General features: G+C 41.6%; 1 protein-coding gene across 3 annotated transcripts in view; it reads right to left on the reverse strand.

Moving 5' to 3' along the window:
• ADGRF5 (adhesion G protein-coupled receptor F5) overlaps window positions 1-26,327 on the reverse strand; it is a 99,756-nt gene that overhangs the window by 57,874 nt on the left and 15,555 nt on the right. Inside the window, exon 1 of one of the 3 annotated variants that reach the window (XM_008058460.2) lies at window positions 11,492-11,700. The exons of 1 other annotated variant lie outside the window; for it this stretch is intronic. The gene's annotated coding sequence lies outside the window, so the exon portion shown is untranslated. Of the gene's footprint in view, window positions 1-11,491; window positions 11,701-26,327 lie in introns of those variants that run through there. One more of the 3 variants, XM_021712552.1, reaches the window with a different exon arrangement.

The following is a 26,327-nucleotide window of genomic DNA, read 5'->3' on the forward strand; positions in this document are numbered from 1 at the left end:
TGTTCTCAGATGGTCATGTCTGGTCCTTTTGTATTGGCCACTGCCAATGCTATCCCCATCTTCCCGTACTCCCTGCCTCCCCAGAGACAGCTCTTGATGAAATTAACATTCTTATCTCTGTTGACTTGTTGACAACAAAATCCCAAGTCAAAAAGTAATGAAGATGTAGAGAGAATCCCACCATGAGGGGGCAGAAGAATAATACACAGTCCTCAGTCATATAGCAAAGAGGCAGGCCCTTCACTTGAAACAAAGGCGAATGTCATCACCGTGAAGGAAAGGGAATATTCAAAATATTTGACAACTAGTATGGCATGGTCTTGACCAGTGGGAACGGTGATACCAGCTGAAGATCACTTCAGCTTTGGGGTTGCTGCTACACTTGGGGAGAGACCTAAAGACAAACTTTTCTCACCTACATCAACAATCTTGCATAACCCAGCCAGCTCTCAGGTGTACTCATCTGTGAAGAAGCCAGTGAAAACTGTTTAACTTGGCTCACAGGGGAAAAAGTCTATATTCATCCAGTTAAAAGCATGGAGGAGGCTCCCACATTCAAGGCAACATGCCTTCAGTAGGACCACTTTTATCACAAATCCCCTAAAAGTTCATACTCATTCTAAGATTCCTAGAGAAAAGGTATCAAAGACCGAGAAGCAGCAGAAAGAAACAGAGGCAGAGAGAGAAATAACACTATCAGATGTCGTTCCCAATCTCTTTCTCGTTTAAAATTAAAATCCAGAATACTCTCTACTAAAACTCACCAGCCTATTACTTAGAAAAAGCTTGGAACTATTCCCTTGGTATTACCCCTGTCATGGTGAGCAACTTCCTGGTCTCCTCTGACTCCGTTTTCCTGTCTGTGAAGTTAGAAAAAAGGAAGAAGAAAAGAAGGCACAGGCTGACATCATATGCCAAGATTAAGTCATCGGGGTAATAGCACTAATAGCGTTTGGAGGATGAAGGGTCTAAATGGTATCTGCTTTTCCTTGAAGTCCTCAGTGATGACATTCTCTGGCAGAGTAATTATGCAACAGGAAACTTCATTGTGAAATAGGCCTGTTCTCCCAACTCTTAGAAACAACCAGTGCTCTCTCCTGGGAGCTCTTCATCAGTCCTGACCTGCCCTGCTTTTATTTGGGGTGGGAAAGAATAACATGGGCTTGTATGTCTTGCAAGCTGAGAAGCATGTTCACAAAATGACCGTGTCTGTGCAGTCTGATGACACAGTGTCATCATCAAACTGATTTCAAGATGCTTCTAAATAGGACCATAGTGGGATTCTTTCTGGAAATGATTTACTTCCTAAGCTCTACACAGTTCTGCCTTTTCGTGCTCTCTCGTATCCTTCTCCCTTTTCTGTCTCACCATAGTCCTCTCGATTTTTCAGATGAGAAAAGCAAGGCCAGCAAAGGCTGCATGTCTCAGCAGCTAGGGGCCAAGTCAGTCAGCACTCCAAGAGATCATCCCGTGATTCTCAAAATTCTAGTTAATGATGTTGACCTGCAGTCAGGCAAGTCATTTATCATAGGATCGTGGTTAATAATTGCTAGCAGTGAGGATGATTACAGATCCCTGTCTTATTAGATGCCTGCTATATTCCAGGCATGGTGCTAAGCTCTCTACAAGGATTATGTCATTTAATACTCTTAAGGAGCCTATGGTAATTCTAAATTGTGTCTGCCTTTCAGATATGGAGGTGGAAGCTTAGAAGGATGAATAGCTCACTAAGGTCACACAGCTGACATGTACTAGTGGCAACATTATAAACCAAGCAGTCTATTTTACTAGAAAAAATGAACCATGACATTAAAAAATCTTTTTGGTGGGAAATCAACAAAAAAGAAAGAAGAGAAGAAGGGAGGGAGAAAGGGAGGAAAGGAGGGAGGGAGGGAGGAAACAATTTTCTTTATATGGACACTTGACCAGGCAACTGGAAACAAAGTTCTAGCCTTATTTTGCCACTAATTTGCTGTGTAACATTGGGCAAGTCACTTCACCTCTCTGAGCCTCAGTTTTCTTACCAACGAAACCAGGGATTTGACTGCACTCAATGATTTCAAAATTTGAATTTAAAAGTCGGTCTCTTGCAATCCTATTCCTGTTCGAAAAGTCTAAAGTTTCTTACAGTTATTTCAACTCAACTGTGAGCTCGCTCAGGGTGACATCTGAGCCTAACCATAACTCTCTCTTGCATTTTTCAACCCACCTCTGACTTGCTGCATAGTCCAGGCCTTCACTACCTCTCATGTGCACCATGGCAATGTCTCTTTTTCCTGTCTGCCCTATCTCTACACGGATGCAAGACTGATCTTTCTGAAGCCCTCTTCTCACAAGTCACTCTCTGTTCTTTTCCTCACTGCTTTCAAAATCAAGGCAATCGCTTCCATTGGTCCTTAAGGCCCTCCATGACCTAGATTTTATTTTTAAGATTATTTATTTATTAAACATATTTAATAAGCATCTACACTGTATTCACTACCAAATGTGGTCCTTCTCATAATTCAAAATAGTGCAAGAGATTTTCCAGTGTCAACGCAAAAAAGTAAAATATAAATACTAATCTCCTTAAGTTGGGGAGGAGTAAGTATTGTCAAACTATTTTTCCGTGTTTAACAAAACCAAAAATAACCCCACAACTTTTCTGCTTTGTTAATCTCTGTCTTTTCTGTCCCTTAACTCCAGCACACTCACTGCATATTCAAATTCTATCCATCCTTCAATGCTCAGGAAAATGATTACCTCCCAGACAGAGATTCCCTGATCCATCCATCTATAAATAGTCCATCCATCTATAAATACTTCCCCTAGACACCTACATGCACTTAATCTAGGCCCTTAGCCTTCCTGCGTGTATTATACTTTTAAAAAAATAAAAAATCCATGAAGTGAATCTACTTATCCCCTCACTTCGCTACTCACATGTGTACTCCTTCCCTGGACAAACATTTATGAAGTGCCAAGTGTTTCACTAGGTGCAGAGGAAGTAGTAGTGAACAAGACAATGGTCCCTGTCTCCATGGAGCTTAGACTATAACACAGCAGAAGATTATTAAAGAATCAGTCACTCAATTCATTGTTTAACTATGACTGTGAAAGTGCTACCAAGAATAATAATCATAATATGAATGTTAGTTGAGCACTTACTGTGTGTCAGGTACTGAACTGAGCAATGTCTGTATTAAATCATTTAATCTTTAAAACAATCCCAATGAAGTGGTTCTAGCATGATATCTAATCAATAGTATGATATCACATTAACTGAGACACTGAGTAGTTAAATAACTTGCCTGAGGTCACACATCTAGTAAGTGGCAGAGCCAGGAGCTGAACCTAGGAAGTCTAACTTCAGCTCGTCCCTTAATCCACTGTGCTGAACTGTTTACAAAAGCTTATAGAAGAGGTACGTAATTTAGTCTTGAGGGCTTGTGGAAAGTGCCCAAGAGGAAGTATTTAAGTGAGCTGAAACATAAAGCATGAGTTGGAGTTAACTAAAAACAAGAGGTGAGGTTGGAAGGAGGAGGGGAAGAGGGTTTCAGGCAGAAAGAAGATCATGCGCACAGGACCTGAGTTAGGGAAAAAGCCGAGCAGATGCAAGCAGGCCAGAGTGGCTGGAGCACCGAAAAGGAGCAGGGACCAGAATGAGGCGGGGCTGTGAGATGCTATCACGAGATTGAGTACAGTTAATTAGGGAGGCAGTAGAAAGCATAGAGGAAAAGGCTTAAGACTGAGTTCTACAGAATTCCAACAATCAAAGGTCCATTCAAGGAAGATGACCATGCCAAGATGACTTAGAATGAGATCAGAGAGGCAGGAGGGAAAAAAGGCAAGTGGAGAGTTATGGAAGCCAGAGAAGACTGAGTTTCAAGAAGCAATGGGTGGTTGACTATGTCCAATGATGCTGAGACATCCATTAAGAAGGGAACTGAGATTGCTCATTGGATTTGAAGGCATGGTATGCTCTCAGCAAGGGGGATGACCCTGGGGTAGTTGGGTAGAAACCATATTGGGAAGAGTTGTCTGGGGAGTGAAAACTTGGAGACAGTGAGCATGTGAAACTAAGAAATTTGGTTACAAGGTGGAGAAGAGAGAATGGAGGTTCTTCCCACATGTAAGCTACTTAGCTTTCTTATCCCACATAGTAGGCGGGGTTATATACATAGTGTTCTCTTTAAGAAAGGATCTAATTGCATTGTAAGCTAGGCAATATCAAGGGGAGAATGCTTCTTACTAAACTTTGGTTTTAACTACCCATGCTATTGTACTCTGCAAATAAAAAACTGAGGGTATATCTCCTTTTGCCCCTTACTGTCGTGTTCTGGGGTATAGATCATGCTCAGACAGCTCTTTTGTAAACATGTACTTTTCAAAATAGAGACCAAGTGGAAGTCTGAAAACAGATGATCCTATACAAGTGGGACCCCCGCGAAAAAACTCCAGAATTTATTTATTAAAAATTGTGTATTTATTCTTACATGTTTAAATTTCAGTCATCTTCAAAGTACTCTCCGTTTGATTCAATACACTTATCAAGATGCTTTTCCCGTTGCTCAAAACAGTTTTTGAACTTGTCAATTTGATATGTTTCAGTACTTCTACCATTTTTGTGCTTCGCTTCTTCCACATCAGCAAAATTTTTCACTTTGAGGCCTTTTTTTCATTTGGGGAAACACAAAAAAAGGTTGCTTGAGGTGGGATGGGGTGAGTAGGGAAGGTGGGGCATGGGGGTCATGAACACTCAGCACTGTATGGGCAGGTATACTTGTAAATCACCCATAATGAAAAGGGCAAACATGTTGGAAATGCGGCCTCTCACACGACATTAGCTGGTACACTGATGTCAATGGGTTCCTAGAACTCTTATGAAGTGAGGGGAAGCCTGTAATACAAGGGACACATCCTCCAAAAGATAATTCTGTTTTGGGGGGAGGATCCCCCCCATATATCATTCTACGACTAGAGAATAATTCACAACAGAGTTCCTCTTGATGATGGATTGTGGCTGGTAATGCCAAATTTCAGAAGGACTATTACTGAAAGTTTTACTATGATTATTAATTTTTGTTCATCTCCATGAGGCTTAGGATTACAATAAGGACAGGATGTCACCAATAACCACCCTCTCCCCCAAATTATAGAAGTACAGATTAAAATTCTCAAGGATGACTTTAAGAGCCAGACTTTAAGATTTGCAGAGGTGGGAAGACTTATCTTTGCAGACCTTATTTAATGAGATGATTCATCTCTTGCACATGCAGAATTATAAGCTAAACATTTTTTAACACAAACACAAGGCACAATACCAACTAAAGAACTGCCTTGAAGAAATGTTTTTTCTATTTAATTTCCCTTTGCCTTGGAATCAGCTTCTGCAGCACATTGTGTCAGGGCAGCAGGGACTATCAGATTATAGAGAAACGTTTGTTTGTACACAATGGAGTAGTTTTCCAAAACACACTGCACATGTGGGCCGTGTTGATAACCTTTTATCCTTCTTTCCTTGTTGTAACCCACTGGGGAGTTTTAACCTTTAAGCAAGAGATTGCCATCTGTAAGAAAACATTGAGTTCCTAACTCCCCTCTTATCTAGTCTATTTAGCATTAACTTACCATGTGGAAGGGTTTCCCTAAACCTTGGCAAAACAATGCTAGGGGTGCATTCCAAAGGCAGCTGAGGGTAGCCCTGTGATTGACTGCTGTGTTGGGCTGAGCATCTAAGGGTTTAGGAGTGGGTTTAAGCCTTATAGTTCTGTGGTTTTATTGCTTATTAGGTGAAATCCAAAATAATACCGGGATATTTTATTAATAATAAAGGGCCAATCGAAACAGTCTCTAACCACTGTGTAGGAGCAAGTCTGGGAGGCGGGGGGGCACTGGGCCAGACCTTAACAGTGTCATTGCCATATTGTGGAGAGATCTATGAAGAATACAAGGGGAGGGACTGAGTGGCTGAGGCAGAGGTGTGGAGGGATACTTTGGGTACTACAGGCCTTGGGCAGCAGTCACTCACCACGTGGTTTAAAGTACTCCACCATTTTAATCATGGCAGGGCCAGCTTAAACTTTTGTAGTTCCTCCCTTTATAGCCCTCGCCGCTTCATCTCCCTGCGACCAGCCTTTGCTGTCCTTGACCAGTGACTTCTGTTCTGCCAAATTTTGATTTCCCCTTCTATGGATTTTGTCATATTTTAATAATATTGTGTGTGCTGTTCAAAATTTTTTAAAAATTACTTCTCCCCCACTGACAACCTCCTCCCCCAGAATGCAGTACCCTGAGAAGTCTTTGTTGTTCCCAGATGTTCTTAATCTGAACAGGCTGACTTCCATCCTCACCTCATTGTGAGAAGTGTTTTACAGGCAAACCCACAACATTGTCCCCAGTCCTTATTCTCCCCGGTCCCCTCCACTGGGCTCCATTTCTCTTCCAAGTTCTCCTGGCTCCTGCACTCCTCCTTTCTTCCTCCTTCTGTGATCCCCATCCTCAGCATCCTGCAGTCGCCTCCCCGTGAGCCCTGCCAGATACCTCTCCCGGGTCCTCGACTTTTCTCCCTTGACAATCTTTTTTCCCAGGGAGCATGTCCAGTCCTATGGTTTTAATTATCAATTTATGCAAGAATTCTCCAAACTGTATTACACCCTGACCTCTTTGCTAGGTATTAGGCGTGTCTCTCCAGCCATGATATTTCCACCTGAGCCTAACTTCAGCTCCTTTAAAATGGAACCATCTCCCACTGCTGTCTTTTAACCCATCTCTTCCCACATTTGCCAACTGCTGGATTCATTTTCCAGTGTCCCAGGCTAGTAACTTCACAGTGTTCCTGGACACAAGAAGCAGGGCAGGGGTAGTAGCAGCGATTCACTAAGTTCTCTTAATGACCTGCTGCTGATGTGCTCAGGACCACTTCTTCTGTTTGGACATTGTCATCTCACCACCTCAGTTAGGACATTGTGCCACTACATTGGCTTGGACATTATCAGCTTACATCTGAATGACTGCAGTAATCTCCTGAATGGGTTCCCTTTCTCATTTCTTCCCCAACCAAAAATCCAACACAACTTCAGCTGATTCATTTGCCTAGAACACTATTTTTTCCCAAATTGCCACTCTATCATATTTAAATAATTTACATATTTTCAAATGCCCCGAGGATATTTAGGCTTATTCACCTGGCAAGCATGATTGCCACAACCCAATGTAAAACCAACTCTGCCAATTTTTCTCCCATAAAACTTGAGTATGGAACAGACTGGCCCACTCACAAGCTTTTATTGTACATCTTTTTCCAATTATGTCATAAATATTAGTCATAAATATTGGTGGAATAGATTGCTCCCTCTTGACTTCTTTTCACATTATTCTTGGCAACTGAAAGGCTCTATTCCTCCTTTCTGAGACTTAGTCATCATTTCAGGTCTTGCTTATTCATTTAGTAGCAACAACTATTGCTATCATTAAGCATATGTTTTCTGCCGGGCATTAGGCTAAGCTCTATGCATGCACGAAGCCCATTGAACTTTTATTAGCCTATATTTTGAGAACTATCATCATCTCCATTTTACAGATGAAGAAATTGATACTTGGCTAAAAAAAGTATCATACCCCAGTTTGCATAGCAAGTGGGCAGATTTGCCATCAAAGCCTGAACTGTACACTTTGTAGCACATTGCGTCTTTTCTTGTCTTCCCTAGAGACACATCTTTTTCCTGCATTCACTGCGCTTCTCTCTTCAGCTACTCATCTGGCCCTGCCATGTAGGTCACTTTGCAGCACTGCGTGTTTTTTGTAGCATGGCACAGTTATTAGGCATTTAGAATCTGAAGTCAGACTGCCTAAGATGGAATTCCCAACTCCATAACTTGCTAGCTTTCAGGAAACTTACCAAACCTTTGTGTATTTCCTCATCTATAAAAGAGGAGTTATAATAGCACCTGAAGCATAGGATTAGTGGATCAACTAAATGAGTGAACGATCTTTATAAAGTACTGAGCATGGTGTAAGCACTGGCACTTGGTAAGTACCCAATAAATATTATTTGTTAGTAAAATTCTCAGTGTCTGTACCTTGCTTTTCACTAAGAGTCTAAGCTGATGAGAGGGAAAGATTCTCTGCCTGTGTAATTTCACAACACTGAGCAAGTCTCCCCAGCCTAGATGATTGCACTAGGCTGTGATTTTAAAGGTTTCATGTTTCTGGTGATCTTTTTGGACATAGGCAAGATTCCAATTATTTTAGCCATCGTGACTAGAGTCACACCATGTGAACTGAAGTGCTGAGCTGATAAATAACTCATAAACGGTGGTTTGCCCATAGTCAATACATATATTTAACTCAACAAGCTGTACTGAAACACCTGCCCTGCGTAGAAACTCACAGGTCCTGGAGAAACAGAGATAAATGCCTAACATCCCCATGCCTTCTATAGAGGAGACAAGCATTATACTGACCAGAGATGCTAATTTGAACTACATCAAGAAACATCAGAGAGGAAAAGGAACTAGAGACACATTTTATGATTAAAAAACAGCCTTGACTTATTGTCTACTCATATTTAATTCAACCTATATAGTGATAGATCATGCAAGGGATAATTAGTCTTTCTTACTTTCCTTTTCCTTGGGATGGAGATGTAGCATAGTAAAGTGACCTTGAGTAAGATATATGACCCCACAGTCATCTGGCATTAGAAGAGCACATCCTGTTTACCTAGAACATTGAATCTGATTTTGTAAAACTTGCAAGTAACAGGGAGCCAGTGTATCTGCAGTGAAGTCAGTAGGGTGATGCCAATTTAAACTGGAAAAGCAATGCTGGAAATCTCCTCTTTATTCTCACTGGCAGATGTGTCTATTTCTCTGATAAATGAGACAGTGAGAATTCATATATGTGATGCTCACTGCCGCTGACACTTTTGGTCCTTATTTATCAGCTTTATGAACAAGTTTTGCTTCTGTTTCTCAATGTAGCCACTAAGTCTGTTACAGTGGAGACTCAGTAACCCTCAAACCCAGCTGCATAATAGAATTACTTCAGAGATTAGGAAAAAAACAAAACAACAACAAAACTCCACACCATGTCCCTTAAAACAACAACAACAACAAAATCACGCCAGGCTTCTTCCCCCAGAGATTCTGACTCAGTTGCTCTGGCAAAGTATCAGGACATAGTTTCATTTGTGTTTGGCTCCTGAGGTGACTCAAGGTCAGCAGGTGTTAGAATCTGCTACTATCTGGACCAGGCAATAGTTTGGTCTACCTTTAGATTTCCAGCAAAACATCTACCATGTGGCTACAAAGCTGGAACAATTTAGCTAATCACATTAACTATCCCCACATAACTTTATCCTCACATTACTAACCAAGCATGGGACTGAACAGCCAGTCACCTGGATTTCTTCTCATCTCAGTGTCCTAGAAAGATTCATTGTGTGGTGTGGGGCAAATCATTTAACCTCTGAACCTCTCATTTTTGTAGTCCTTAAAATGAGAGTAAGTTAACTGCTTTACTTGTGACATGGTTTTAAAAAAAAGAGGTATGAAAGTCTTTTGAGAACTAAAAAGTCACATATAAATACAAGAGAATGAACTGATAATGCTTAGAGGAGGAGTTGGCAACCCATGGGATAAGTTTAACTACTCTGAAGTATCTCCATGAACCCCATGGCACAGTATGGGATGCTATTATTTTGTAGTCATTAAAGCTACATTCAGTGAGTGCACTGGTTTTAGTCTATAGGGTCTCAGTGGGAGTCCATCATGCTATTAATACTGAGCAGTAGGGTGAAATGATTAATAAGATGAACCATGGATCTGGAGAAGGGAGAAAGACAGGAAAAATTTAACAGGATGTTACTACAGAATGTCCAAAATCAGCAGGGGCTAGTGGCTCTCCAATCTGGGTGGAAAAACCTTAGAAAAGGCAAGAAAATATAAAATAGCAACTGGAAATATTTTGTAATTATTCTTGGGTTTAACGTTGCTTATTTGTACCTTCTTCCAAAGCCATCTCCATAACCCATATCGACTTGTTCATTGTGATTTTTTCTTATTCACTTGTCTCTTAACAATGTTGGAGTGGGGGTGAAGGGGACTTCTACAGAAGACTAAAAGAGATAGCAAATGAACTGTTAAGTGCATTTATTAGCCACTGAATACAAAGGGCTCTCTCTTACCTTCACCCCATCTTCTCTGAGCCAATCACTTTATCAACCTAGCTAGCTGTTATCTATCTTTCTATATTTCTATCTTGTTAATTTCCTTTTATTTTATTTTCTCCCCTTTTATTTTCAGAACAAGGCTAACTCTGATGGCCTTCAAGAAAAAAGTCCAAACCACTAATGGACAAATCTATAATTTAATCCTTGGGACGTTATTATTAATATTAATTGCCAAAGCCAAGACTAGCACAAAAATGGTAGTGGTAAAAATGAGTAAGACTCTTTCAGATGTTTCTGAGTGTTAAGAGAGCTCTTCACATTCCCTGTGTATCCTGTAGCCTATCACCAAGAGGAAGGTGTTAAGGACCATCACATGAGCCTAACAATGTGAATGTATTATACTCCAGTGAGCTGGCTTGTCCCAATAGCTGAAAAGAACAGAAATAAGGCCTTTAACTGGTAACACAGAAAACTATTTATGGGACTTTGAGAAGGAGAAAAAGAGTATATTGGGGCTTGAAAAACTGTTAAGAGATATTCTTTTACAGTATGAATATATTCATGTACTTGTGTAATTCAAAAATGAACAACCAACTACATTAGCCCTTTATGAAAGGAAAAATGGAACTTTAGTGAAGCTGCATGGCCTGCCTTTCTTAAAAGTGTAAGAAAACATGATTTAAGCAAGCCATACATCATAAAGCTTTTCTTCCTTTCTAGAATGCTAGAATGCTCAAAACATTTCACTTGGCTCTGACTTCCCTACACTTTTACTGACCTTTGTTACAGTGCTTACTAGAAACTCCTTTCTCCTCAGTCACAGGTGGGTTGCCGCTTACTTGGAATGCTTTGTAGGTCATTCCTGGTCCTTCCAAAGGACAGTCTAGGCACTGAAAGAACACACCGTGATCCTCCTGCTACTCCATGTAGCCTACCCCCTTACTGGGCTCAGCCGCAATGGCTGCCGGGCACCAGACATGCCCAGGGCAGGGGCAGGATACAGTAATTCACAAATGCTCTGGCTTTTATAGTATTTTATGGCTTAGAGATAGAAGAACCCATTAAAAAAAAATCTCTATCATAAAGAAAATCTTGAAGGATCATGGCGAGTTGCCTGACTCTCAGTCTCCTTTAATAAGCCTGTTAACTTGACCAACAGTCTGCACAAAGCATTTCACCAAGTATGCTTTACTTTCCTAACATACATGCCACAGCTACACAAAAGAAAAGCAGGCAAAGAGGACTGCAAGGGAAAGACGCCTTAAGAGAAGTGACTTAGGTGACCATGGGGTCTTGCTACAAAGGGAGACAGATCATAGTAGGAGAAATGCCTGTTACCTGTCCAGCACTGTAGTCCCAAAGCTGACTCCTGCTCTGATCAGATGCCTAAAAGTTTTCCACTTTCCACTATGGGACCATTTGCCCCGCGACCTCCTGGGCGGCCTCACGCCCGGTGGAGGGAGAGCCAAGCAGGACTCATCTCGAACATTCGGGCAGGACTGGCGGCTCTGTGCCCACACTCAGTCTCACCAGGGCCTCCCCCAGCTGTGATCCTCCGAGCCTCACAGAGTCATCCCTGAGAGCCTCGTTGCTATTTTAAAAACAAGAAGTGATTTCCTGGTCTTTTTCCCCGGATGGTGTGTGCAATTTCCTTCACGCCCATGGGAAGTCCTTCAGATCCTTCTTATCTGGAAACCTCTCCACCAAGTGGACAGACTTGTTTGGTCAATGCCCCTAGTTTTTGCTTTCCTTTCTCCTGAAGGAAAACTCAGAAAAGCGAAACCAGAGCAAACCAAAAATATGTTAGAACTCATGAGTAGTATGAGATGCCTGGTTTAAACCTTTAAAAGATGACCACTAAATTAGATTGTGATTTCAGAGTGGAAGGACAATTAAGATTACTGATAAGTTCCTTGTCTTTAGAAAATCCTCAGAAGATGAGAGACCTGCCCTGGGCTTTAGGGAGGGCTATGCCTCAAATATGCCACATTAGGGGGATGAATCTCCAGGGAAACTTTGTAAATATTTTTTTTTGAATCGAACTATAAATTTAGTGATGCTTACAATATCATCTCAACAACACTGGTATTTAAAGATAAGGAGATATATGGTAGAGGTCCAGCTGGCAGGCTGCAGTCAGGTCATTGGGTTTAAAGATAAATCATAGTCAGAGATTTTGAGCTGCAAGTGACCCTACTCATCCTCGTTTTACAAGTGAGGAAACTGAGGCAAAGAAGAAGTGACCTAACCAAGGCTGAAACACAGATGGAGAATGCTCCTGTTCAACTGCTTTCTCCAGAGCTCTGCCCACAGCAAGTTTGATGAATGAGGTCTGTCTTGCAGCACAGGAATCTGCACTGGAAAAAAGTACTCCAGGTGAGTCTGAGGCAGGTAGTCCCAAGACCGTTTTTAGAGAAGCCCACACAGTGTCAGAGCAAAGGCTCCAGAGTCTAACCGTAGGGATTCACACCATCGTCCCACCGATCTTTCTTTATGTGGCCATGAATGCATTACTTGACCTCACCAAGACTCAGTGTTATTATGTGTGAAAGTGGGATGATCACAGTGTGAGTTTATAGACTCTGCTGAAACTCGAGAGGAAGTTCAACAACTGTTCTTTGTTATCAGGAGCCCTAGGTTCTATTGGTCCCAGACTCATCCCCTGTCTGCCCCTCACTGCCTTCCTTCTTTTCATGCCGTCAGCCTGGGGCATGTCAGCAACACCAGTGGTGCTGTGGCTTGAGATAAAAGTATTTGGGTAAAAAGAGGAATCGTCAAAGTTGTATTATTCCACTTCTAGGTACCGATTCTCGACAGTAGTCTGTAGCTTGAATTGACTGCATCTTGCCTTTTAAAAAAGCCTGCTGAGAGAGGGAGCTCTGAGGCAAATACTCTTTTTCCTGCTGGCGTTTGGGTCATTGGGTGCAACTGGCTCTCTGACATGGAATGGGGCGTTGTCAAAGTGACTGTCCCTTTCTCTCCTCGAGGAACAATTCTTCTTGCCCACAGTTCCCTGCTTGTTGTTAGGAACACTCTGTGCCTGCTGCACACGCTTTGCAATGAAAACAAAGGCAAATAAAAAATGAACCACCATATGGCCTCAGCGGCAACCCAGGGTAAACTGCAGATGGAGAGACCTTGCCCTGTGGTAGCTATAGCTGGAATTGACTGTCACGGGGTTGGTTCTCTGAATTCTAAAATGTTGGAATTGGAGGCAAGTTGAACAGAAATTTCTTTACCTAAATGGCATACGTAGCCAGAGTAATTAATTCACCTGTCGTGTTATCTGTGTTTGTTAATAGGAAGTGTCTTTTAGGGCTCCTTCAGGGTACAACTTCAGCCTTCCTATTCTCTCAGGAAGAAATTTCAGCATCAAATAAATATGAATTTCCCAACATGTCCCATGCTTCCACCCCTCTGCTCATCTTTCTTCACCCAGGTAACATTTAGTCTCTTTTTAAGTTCCAGGTGCTATTTCTTCCAAGGGACCCTCCTAACTCTCCCAGCCTGAGCAACTGTTTGTTTCCCATGATCCCACACTGCTAGATGTTACCACAATGCAATCAAATGATCCATAAAATGCATTGACTGCAAGCACCTGAGGGCAGGTACTAGTCTGATTTATCATATTCCCTGCTTCTAGTGTCGTGCTGGCATGTTGTAGGTGATCAATGAAAGCAAACCAAATTAAACTGCTTCATCTCCGTTTCCATTACTGATTTCTCCTTTTAACATGAGAGTGTTCCGTGGCTCAGCCTTTGGAACTCACCTCTGTTGACACTTATTCCCCAGGTGATCTCTACTAGTTTGGGTTTAAATCTTTGTGCTGATGACTTCCAAATGTTATATCTCTATAGAGCCCTCTCACCTGAACTCCTGACACATGTGTCCATCCAACTGCCTACTTGACATTTTCACACGGATGTTCAATAGGACCTCAAATGGAACACATCCCAAACCAAACTCCTGATGACCCCTCCCAAACTAGCTATCCCAACAGTCTTTCCCAGGTTAACCAGACCAAAGACCTAGCAATCATCCCCAAGTCCTCACTTGCACACTTTATATTAATTTGGCACCAAATCTCATTAGCTCTACTTCTAAAATATATGCACCATCTGTCACTTCTTACCCCTTCCACTGCAGTCATTCTCATCTAAACCATCATTACTACCTTTTGCCTGAATGACTATTACAGCCTCTAGCTAGTCTCTGTGCTTCTCCTTTTCCCTCCTTAGGGCCTTTCCTGAAGACTGCAGTAGGAATGGTCCCTATAAAACACAAGGTATACAATATCCACCTGTACTCAAACCTCCCCCTCCCATCTCACACAAAATGCGAGTCCTTTTAAAGGCCTGTGAGACTTATAGGACCGACACTCTCCCTCACCCCACCATGTCCTCCTTCGAATCCTTGCCTCCTTCTCTTCCCCTCACTCACATGGCTCCTGCCACGCTGGTCCCTTGCATGCTAGGCAGGTTTTTATCTCAGGTCATCACATTCGTCATTTTCTCTGCTGGGAGTGGAGATGCTTTCTGTACAGGTTTCCTTGTGACTCAATCCCTCAACTCATTCACACTTTTGCCCATATATCACTTCCTCAGTGAGGTCTTCACTGATTGCCATTATTCCACATTTCAGCCTTTGCAGCCCCTCTTACTTGCTTTGTATTTTTTTCACATCGTAGGACACATCTAATACAATGTAATGCGCTATTTAAATTATATTGGCTGTCTCTACCTTCCATTTCCCCTCTAGAACGTAAGCTCCCTGAGGAAAGACACACTTGTTGGACTGGTTCATTAGAGAAGAGTATTTGAAAGTGTAACACAAGCAAAACGATTAATGCAACAGCCGTGGGGCAGTATTTGCAAAAGCTCATAATGGTTCAACTTGCACAACACACCCACCTCCATATCTTGGCAGGGTAAGCCCTGTTTTCTTTTTTTTACACAACCAGATGTTGGTAACCCTTTTGACCCAACGTGGCCCAAGATCAGTTGTCTTTTGCTATTTCTACATTGAGCCCAGGAAAATTCTCCTCTGTCATTGACCTGTCCTTATGCAAGGAAGGAACTGACAAATAATTGAGCAGTTTTATAGTATACAAATGGTCTTATTCTTATCTTTTGTGTGTATACTTTGGCAGAGTCTCTGCTAATGGAATTGGTCCTATTTGTTCTCAGTTTTGCAGTCACTTAGGTTTGATTTGTGCTTACTGCTAGTGTATCCATTTTACCCATAACCCTTGTAATTACACTTTCTTTGTGTACATGCCTTTCAGACACCGATGTTCTTTTGCTTTATATTAATTTGTGTACTTTTGCAGTTACCACAATGCAATCAAACAATCCATAAAATGCATTGACTGTAAGCACCTGAGGGCAGGTACTAGTCTGATTTATCATATGCCTTCCTTCTAGTATAGTGCTGGTATGTTGTAGATTATCAATGAACTCAAACAAAATTAAACTGCTTCATCTCCACTTCCATTGCTGGTTCCTCCTTTTGACATGAGAGTGTTCCATGGCTCAGCCTTTGAAACTCACCTCTGTTGACACGTATTCCCCAGGTGATCTCCCCATGGGAGAACCTAAAACTTCCATCTTGTGAGCCAACTGGATGCAGTTGACACCCCCCTTCTACCACTTCTTAGACGTCCAGTGATGGCCTCAGCTTCTGCCAGAAACCCAAATCCCACTCAAATGGGGCCCTTTTCTGGACTTTACTCCCAGGACTACCTTCCCTGCCTTTTTCTGGTAGAAGAAGAGACAGCATCTGGAGGGAAGGGAGGCAGATTTGAGGTCTATCTCTATAGAGGTGGCATCCATGCCCTCTCTCTTTATTGACGTTTTCTTTGGGAGGGCTGACCACTAGTGACCTATGAGTCATCCCCAGACTCACGTTCCAGCTTCTATTCTTAGAAGTGACATGCCATCCATGTAGCAGTAAGTCCTTTCTGATGCCACTGATATGACTTATGTCATCCACAGGCCTCAGCTATGCACATGATATCAGAGTCATTGATTGAAGAAAGTGATAATTCACTCATCTTTTGCCAGTCCCCCCTCCTCTAGTACCTTGGAAGAGAGCAGGGTGTTTGAGGACATAGGTACTCCTGCTTGTCTTGACCTGGGAGGAAATCTATTTAGAAAGAAGCTACACTTTTCCCCTCAGTGTGCACATGTTCTTTTGTCCATCAACTGGGTGATCCTTCCTACGCTAATCTCTGCTTCCTTATCTTGCTTCTTGGCTACAGGCACTCTACATCAATATATATTGTACACTGCAGTAACAGCCAGAGTGATCTGTAAACATCTTGCAGATCCTGGTTTGGGCCCGCAAAATCCCATCCCCATGAGACCATCTCCCATCCAAATTCCATGGCTCTCTGCTATTTCCAATGCCTCAGCATTTCCTTTGACCCTCCAAAAAAGCTTCCCTCATTTTTGCCTCTGATTAGAGAGATAATTTCCTCAGATTATATCAAGGTGATTAGTGAACGGCCATGATGCCAAAACCACTAGACAAATATGTGAAGAGTCACCCATGCCAGGAGCAAATCAGAATCAAAGAATATTAGAGCAAATGGGGGCTGGTGATCATTTGTTTCAACTATCTTGTATTAGAGGGAAAGCTTGTTGGGAAGCCAAGTTCACAACAAGCTTTAGCGTCAGAGTCAGAATTTAGATCTTCTGTTTCCATGTGTGGTACTCTTCCCACTGTGTGCTGGTGCCCCTACCCCTCATTTCCATCCCCACTTTCCATGGAAGGAGAGACAACAGTTCTAAGTAGAATAAGGCACACAGAGGCAAAGTTCTGTCACACCTCTGTACTCAAGAGAGACATCAAATATCTGTCAGCATTGATTATGCCTTATTTATTAAACATAGATAACACTTCCTGTGCAATTGAGCAACAGAACTTCCCAGTTAACATCATTATCATGGAAGCAGGCTAACATCAGCTAAGCACTCTCCCTTCCATCAACATCCCGACCCCATCCACTTTCTCAGGGCCCAGCTTTCATAGACTATTCAGAACAGTATGACAACAGGTGATAACGACCTGAAACTCAAATTAGAGAACCAATCATAACCAGAACCCATCACAACCAAAATGCGGGCTGTGGAATCCTGGTATCTCAAAATCCTAGAAAAAAATTGCTCTACCCCAGCTTGAAAAAGTTCAGAGCCCTCCATAGGATACCTGTGGAGGTGTTTATATACTCTTGGTCTTCTCAACCCATAGAACTCCCATGCCCTACATCTGCTGTGTCTGTGTCATTCTAGGTTGACACACATGAAAAAAAGCCTATGTCTGGAGTTCCACCAAACTCACACTTGGTAAGTGTGAACATGAAGATTTGGGGGTGGATAAGAGACCAAATACATGTTCACAACCATAAAAAGTATGAAGTATGACTGAAACAATGGACATCACTATTCTGTCAGTGTATTGGCTACTCCACCACTGATTGGTTCCACAGACTTCACCTTCTTCAGTGCCAGCCTCCTACTCTCTTCTTCCTTCTTTCTTTCCTTCTTCCCTGTAGTCTCCATTCTTTTTTCATTGGTTCATCCCTCTATGAATGCAACAAATATGCGCCACTCCTCACCTCATGCATAAGAACCTCTGCTCTTTTAGAGGTCTTAAGGTTTCAGTTGCTTTCTAGGTATTCATCAAAGCATTTTTCTAAAGACAATCCCCTCTTGAGGAAGACTGTTAAGATAACTTTTTTCTCTTATCTCTAAATTGGGGCAATGTCATGGGTACAAGCAGGGGTGGTTATCCATATATCTAAAGTCTAAGATGAAGTAGTGATTTCTGAGTAGAGAGGCAAGATTCAACTTGTGTTAAACCTGAAGTCTTTTCTTTATTCACATTTTTTTTGAGTTAGAAATGATACTGAATAAAAGAGTCCAATTTTTCTAGGGCCTCTCTATTCTTTCATGGAAGAATGTTAAATGATTCTTTCTAACAAATTGAAAACAGCTGAACTGAAAATGCAGTGAATGGCGCCAGGTGGCATCAGAAGTATAAACCGTCACTTGTGGCAGGATTTGGGAAGCAACAGATAAACCTATTTACCTGTTACTAACTTTTTTTGGTTTTTTTTTTGAAGTTGGAGTTTTGCTCTATCTCCCAGGCTGGAGTGCAGTGGCATGATCACAGCTCACCACAGCCTTGACCTCCTGGGCTCAGACAATCCTTCTGCCTCAGCCTCCTGAGTAGCTGGGACTACAGGTACACACCACAACTTCTGGCTAATGTTTTCACTTTTTTGTAGAGATGAGGTCTTGCTATGTTGCCTAGGCTGGACTCAAGCAATCCTCTTGCCTTGGCCTCCTAAAGTGCTGACTAATTCTTAAAATGACACTTTAAAAGACAATTGCTTTGAGCAAAGGAACTGCCTCTAGTCTGATTCAAATACTTTTGAAAGGTTTACAAATTGTCAATTTCCCTTTCTAACAAGTTTCACGTGCGTATGAATTAATTTAAGTTGGCAGTCAAAGAAGATTTAATATGGATGAGGTAGAGATTATAGGAGAATGATGAGGGTATAGAGAAGTGAGGGATGGTGGGGAGATGGTATTTCAGAGAACAGTTCTTAAAGGGCTGGCATGTAGCTCACACTTTAAAATAATTTGCTAATCCTTGGTGGAATTGCCATAGCCACATAGCCTGGCAATCCTATTATTTATGTTAGTTCTTACTCTTCAAAATGACCATTTCACGCTTTCTTTTCTCTCCTCACTCTTAGCAATATTCCTGCCCCATACTTCATTAAGGAAACAGAATCAACTAGATCGGAATTCTCATCGTCCTGCACACAAACTTTCAACCTTGCTCCTGCCCTCCCCGTTTTGGCCTTTTCTCCAGTATGAGAGGAAGACATGCCCCTCCTGATAGCCTGCCTCTTCTTCCACTTGGCTTTGGGTTTCACTTCCTCTCACTTCCTTAGCACCGGTTCAGTCCCATCAGTACACAAACATATTCTAGAATCTCTTTTAAAATAATCTTTTGACGTATATCTTTCTCTTTTCCCCATTGACTTCAACATTTTTCTGTTTCCCTTCATGGCAAATCTTAACCAAAGAGCTGAATAACTAGATTTCATTTCTATTTCTTTACCCCTCTTCTCCAGCCCCAGTTAGTCAAATCAATCTTCCTTCCCTCCTTCTGCTTCAAAGCTGTTCTCATGGTGGTAATCACTGTTTCCACATTGCCATAGTCAATGGTCAGCTTGTTGTTCTCACCCCTCTTGACCCTACAGCACCATTTGACATAACTGGCCTGGTCCCCCCTTCCTTCTTGAAACCCCACATTCTTACATTTTCTGTGACATCTACTCCCCTGATGTTCCTCCTGTCTCAGTGGTCCCTCCTCTCAATCTCCTGGGTGTCTTTTCTTTCTCTATCTTTTTCTAAAAGTTGGTGTGTTCCAGACTTGGCACAGGGCCCCACTGTTCCTTCTCACCTGTGTTTTCTTCCAAGGTGACCTCATCTGATGTGCCATGCTGGAAAGATTATGACTAGGGCAAAATAAAAATATTTTTAGACATAACTAAGATGCTTTGTATCACACTGACTCTCAATGAAAGAATGACTAAAATGGGGCTTAAAATTTTGTGCCGTAAACCTCTTTGGTCATATGGTGAAGCCTATGGACTCTTCAAAATAATGTTTATGAGTGCATAAAACAGAACACATAAGATTGCAAAGGAAAATAATTATATTTAAATACAGTTATTGACTATTAAAACATGATGTGATTTAGTAGGCATTTTTTTTTTACCATGCAGGGTCGTGGATCCTCACCCCCTGAATTGTACTCCATGTGCAATACATGAACCTGGGTTAAGGATGTATTTTAGAAAGAAGAAAATTAATGCTCAAGAATTGATGGTTTAAAAACTACTTTTTAACTATTGGTTTTTAAAAGTATTAGTTATAAATAATTAAGTTGGAGGTGGTATTATAAGATAGAGATAAACTAAAATGCTAAGTAACTATAAAAAAGGAACATAGTACAAGGTCAATTAGTACTTTTAATAAATGAATAAATGAATCAATGGCAGATTTTGTTTTACATTTCATCTTTTTTTTTTTTTTTGGCTAACTAGCATATATACTGTTATTGAAATCCAGTACACCCAAAAGCAAAGTCACAGCATGGTTTTTATTGCTAACATATCCACACGAGGTTTTCTGAGTACCTTAATTCCTTCTCAAGCTCCCCCAACCTCATTTGTTAATAGAGGAACAGAAGTCCCCCAGGGCCATTATCTTAGCCAGAGTAAAATTAATGTAAATTAATGTCCAAGGAAGAGCTAGAAATTCCCAGGGTATAACAGATGCTCAATATAGTTTCAAGGACCTAAAATAGAAGGGTAACATTGCTAGTCAGCATCACCTTCTGGTCAACCAGAGAAGAGTCATCCCTGTGGTGAAAATCACTACCTCTCAAGTAAACACCTCACCTCCCTTCAGAGTCATTGCTCCTTCTTTATGCCTAATGGTTAGATCCCTATGCCAACACTTCTCTCAATTCCTCAGAGGGATCGTGTATGCTTTTTAAAATGCCCTTTCAAGAATACATAATATGTCATAACAATGACAACATTCGCTTGAGAGAGAAATCTGAAAAATACTGGCCAACGCCCTTGTCTGTGCAAAACAACAATGGCTCTGAAGTTCAGCCCCCAGAAGAGGAGAAAAATAAGCTCAATGAGAAGCACAAAGTTGGGGGCAGCAGTGGTAAGAATGGAAAATGAAGCAGAAATGAAGATTAATCAAAATTTCTGAAGTTCAACTCCTTGGGGAGAAGGAAGAATGTGACTCAATAGCATAGAGATGTGGAATGCTGCAAAATATCAGAGTTTGTGAGTGGGCTTTGGGGAAACTAAATACGAGCGTGATAGTTAGCAAGGTCTTGTTGGACCAAGAGGCCTCCTTTTATGTTACCTGTAGTAAATCATTTTTAAAGGAAATGTAAGGACACAACATCTAGATTCTACACATTACTCAGTATACTAACTCCTGTTTTAGCATTGGGGAAAAGCATTAGTCGTTTTCTTTAAGTGATTTGCCCCTAAATCTTTTGAAGTCTCTGTGTCCCCAGATCCAAGTCATGAATATTCCAAAGCTTGACACCGTCTTTGCTCTCTGGCTTATTCCGTATCATAGTATGATGGCAAACTCTGAGAGACAGCTTGAACTTCCAGTGGGCCTAGTGATCAGGTTGGTAAACCTGAACGCAAGTTGTGCTTTTGGAGTTTTTTGAGGAATAAGGAAGGAAAGAGGTTAAAGAGAAAAGTGTCTATGGTGGCTACCACTGCTACTGGAAATGGCCTAGCCTTGTACAAATTGCTACCCATGCTTTCTGGAAATTGCCCCACCCTCTATAACTCCCATGGTCCATCACAGCACAATGCCAGGTCCGGGTTTCCAAGTTCAAGAACTTTCCTAACCGCATTGCCTTCTATTTATCAGAATCTGCCTCTCAGACCATGAAGCTATTTTTGGACCTGAAACTCAGTACACAAAACACAGCTATGTATCAACAATTACATGATTATTCCAGGCCCACTCCCCTGGGGCTTACCTCATTTGACCTAGAACATTAAGACAAGGAAAACCACATATATTTTTAGTCTCTTTCTTAACTCCTAAAATTGTCCACTTTTTCTTTTTATTTAAGTCCATTAAGATCTGAATTTTGTGTTTTACACAGCAGTATGTGTTATGACATATGTGCCTTTATCTGGGACCATTCATTTAAAGGGTCTCACTAAATATAGAGAGTCTTATGAATAACCTCTCACCCTTGGATCACCTAAATTCACTAATACACACACATACACACACATGCAAGTACAACTCTATGCCAGTCACACACTCACACTTAAAATTGAAGTGAAGAAGGTAGCAGCCAACACACAAAATTCAGGACCACAGAGATATCTAGTTTATTTGACACATGGATCAGATCTTTTATTAGCTTCCCCCTCCCTTATATGAGAACATTGTTTTCAGTAATATCCTTATTTTCTTGGCTAATTCTTTAGATTTGAAGCAATTAACTTAAAAACATTTTACTTTAAAGTATCATTAAAATTCATTAAAACATTGGTACGAACTAAAATTTGTGCTTGCCAACTAAAAATAGTGCACCTTGAAGTCTGTACTCTCTTCACTGTTTTAAACTTTAAAGACAAATAAAAACTCTAAGGAGTCTCATAGAATGACAGGATTGAAGTTACTCCTGTTCAGTTTCGTTGTCTTTACAACCGCCATGCTAACATTGCTTATTTGTAATCTACTGTTTGAATGCAGGGATATGTCATTCTGTGGAACACAGAGACACTTCAGGCAAGCTCAACAGTCCCAAGTCCTTTACTCTCAAAACAAACAAACAGGGCTGAGCCTGTGTCAGGAGCAGCCGTGGAACTGGGTTTTCTGAATTACCTTCTACATAGAATACACTACTTAACAAAAGATAAGTAATAAAGATAGGTTAATTAGGAACTCATATTATATTTCTGAAACATACCAGTGGTTGGCAACAATTGTTTAGAAGTTAGACGAACAGAAGATTTTTTAGGAAGAATATTTTATCACTGACATTGTTTGGAATTGCCACCATGTGGGTGACAATTTTTAAAAGCCTAGTCGGCTTTATTATTGATTTTACATTCTCTAGAGGCAGTGCATCACCTTATTGCCTGTACTCAGGTGGGACCCTCCCATCACTCTGCCCTTGTGTCACCAATTCCAGCGTCTCTAGTGAGTTTTTCATGAGATCACAGGACGCCTTTGTTCAAAATATCCCCCTTCTCTCTTCATTAGCCTCATCCATTTTAACTTGGAGCAGTCCTTTTAGGGGAACAGACCTAAAGAGGGTGGAAAAAGGACTTGCCACTACTGAACAACTGTGTAGAGAAAGCCCGTGGAAAAGGAAGACTGCGCGAATCCCAGGACTCACTAAGGTATTTCCCGTCTTCTCCAAGGGACGCTAATCATGCCTTTCTCCCTTTCCCCAAGTCCCCACCTGTGCCTGATTCAGCTCCATCTGGAAGCATCTCCCTGACCCAAAGGAAGGAAGGGCTACACGGATCTCTCTCAGTGCAGTTCCAAGCCCCCAGGGTCACCTGAAAAAAATTAAAAGTGTGGTGGTGGTGACACAGGGTCAGAAGGGAAACAAACTTTGGCTTCACTAGACCTTGAAGGAAGGAAGCAGGAAGTCCTGCTGGGGGACAGGGGTGAAGCAGTCCCCTGGGATAAGGTGTCCTATTAAGGCCTGACCCTCGCCCTAATCAAGAATGCAGAATGAATGCCTGCAGCCTAGATAGCGGAGCCTCAGCCTCAGTTTCCAGACCTGTCTCAAAATTAGAGGACTTATCTTGTACAAGAAATGATCCTCACGTCTTTTACTAGCTGTTTACACTATGCTGGGCGCAGTGTGTCAGATCCCAGTCAATTCTCATAACTACACAGTCTCTCTTCCATCCCATTTTACAGATGAAGAAACTCTATCTCAGAGAGGTTGCGTCAGTCACGATGGAACACAGAGCTGCCTCATGTCCAAGGCCTTCCTGCCTGGGGCGGGGGAAGTTAGGGGAGTTGAACACTCCAGTAACTCCAGCACCTGTAAACATCAGTGCATTAACCTTCAGACTTCGGGGTTTCAATGTTTGTCATATATGCCGGGGTCCTTACTTCATTTACAGCTAATAAAACCCAGCTATCCCAGAGTATGATTTAGAAATCTGTAAAGTAAAAATTCTATGTAACTCAGTAGAATGAGTGTGTAATCTAGATGTCAGGTATCTTCTCATTCTTTTCTTCCAGATCTGTCTGTGCCTACCTCTCTCAAAACACCCTGTCATATGAAAGCATTATGAACAAGATTAAGTTTAACTGTACACCATGAGAATGGAAGCATGTGGGTTTCCATCACACATCCTAGGAAGTCAAGCTTACATGCATTCCATCATCAAATATTTATTGAAACCCTGCACATCAGATGCTGTTCCTGGGTACAAGTAGGAACTAAAACAGCTGTCCCTTAGGAGTTTGCATTCCAGCCACGGAAGGTGCTAGCTAACCTCTGTTTACCCACCAAGTCCATCTCTGTCCTTCTCTATCCTGCTTGGTGCCACAGGAGGCCATCCCCACATCCTCCTGCTGCTTCTTATCCTCGGGAGGGTCACAGGAAGTAGAAAGAGTGGGAGGTCCCAGCAGGAGCTTGTAGGATGGAAGGATGAGGATTCAGGCATTCACTCTGCTTTCCTTCTACCTAACCACAGATCCTGGGGGATCCCCCTTTCCCACAACCATAGATCTTGTCAGTTTCCTCTGATACCTCCCTCGCCCACCCCCACTTCTTGCCCCTTTTTGCCTAAGGGGAGGCGACTGATGCTTCTTGATGCTGCCAGTCCCCTGTGGACCTAACTCCCTACAGGTCTTCAGTTACCCTTTGAGAGTATCATTTCTTTTCTGCAAGGGCTTTGACTGATATAGAAATATAGACAATAAACAAACAAGTAATATATTAGATGAGCAGAAATGCTATGAAGAAACATAAAACAGATTAAGGGCAATACGCTGTGTGTGTGTGTGTGTGTGTGTGTGTGTGTGTGTGTGTGTGTGTGTGTGTGTTGGTGGGGATGGAATCAAGCCCCTCTGTCTTTCATGTATTTGAAATCCCCCTTTTGATCCTTACCCTGTCCCTACCCCGCCTCATTGACTTAGATCTCAGACCATTGGGTTTCCCACTGGCTCCTCAATTTTCTCAGTTGTGCTAAACAGAGTAGTTCTGGCCAGTTGCTGCTCCCACCTTGGAATGTGCATTTCAGTCCTCCCAAGCAGAGTGCCCTCCAGCAGTCATCATTCTGGCTCCAAAGCAACACAGTAGTCCCCCTTTTTCCTAGGGGGTTATGTTCCCAGGCCCTCAGTGGATGTCTGCAACCACGGATAGTATCACACCCTATAATATACTATGTGTTTTCCTATACAGACATTCCTATGATCAAGTTTAATTTATAAATTAGGCACAGTAAAAGATTTAGCAACAATAACCAATAATAAAATAGAACAATTGCCCCCTCCCCTACCTTGGGGAGGTGAATCTTCTCTCTCTCTCTCTCTTTAATTTACTTTTAAATAAACTATATTTTCTAATCTAAAAAAAAAATAGAACAATTGTAATCATTAACAGTATCACTACTTTTGTGCTTAGAGGCCATTATTAAGTCAAATAAAGGTTACATGAACACAGGCATCAAGATTCTTCCACAGCTGGTATAACTGACTGAGAAGGCTACTAAGTGACTAACTGGGAAGGTATACAGTGGACAAAGGGATGATTCACATCCCGGGTGAGATAGAGTGGGACAGTATGAGATTTCACCCGGCCATTCAGAATGGCAAAACTTATGTATTGTTTATTTCTGGGATTTTCCATTTCATATTTCCAAACCACAGTTAACTGTGGGTAACTGAAACCACGAAAAGCGAGACTGCTGACAAAAAGGGACTACTGATTAGTTGCTACCAATAACCAGAAATGTTTTCTGTCACGTGTAACTTGTGAATAACATGATTTATAATTCAATTTCGTGTGTTTGGGAAACACGTACACTCGTTAACCCTGGAAAACCTGTAGAACAAATTCTAACGCTTACTCTGCAAATTCTTCTCTAGAAGAATGATGATGTTTAGGGTGCCTTCTAAAGCATTATCCTCCCTTTCCCGTCCTTTCTGCTGGCGTCAGAACTCACCATCTGCCATCTCACAGTCAGCAAATCAGAGCTGAGTGTAAAGTCTTCCTCCCACATTCCTCTAGCCCTTGATAAACACTGTTGACTGGCAAATAGCACTGGTCTATTTTTGCATTTTTTTTTGTTCTGTCAATCATCTTGGAAGCCAATGAGAATAAAACACTTTGGAGTTGCTGTCAGAAAGGAAATAGATTCTGACAGATGAGGCCACTAGAAGTGAGTGGTTCTACTTATCATAATACTATAAGAAAGGATAGTGGGAAACTGTCAGGGGAGGGAGGGGCACACCTCAACAGCAAGGGTACCTGCATAATGAACATTTGTATACCTAACCCTGAGTTGTATCCCACGTCTTTAAAATAAATAAAAAAAATAAGCAATAATTAAATA

This window comes from Carlito syrichta, unplaced genomic scaffold (assembly GCF_000164805.1).
Source record: "Carlito syrichta isolate Samal-C Ts95f unplaced genomic scaffold, Tarsius_syrichta-2.0.1 Scaffold303353, whole genome shotgun sequence".
In the NCBI taxonomy this organism is placed as follows: domain Eukaryota; kingdom Metazoa; phylum Chordata; class Mammalia; order Primates; family Tarsiidae; genus Carlito; species Carlito syrichta.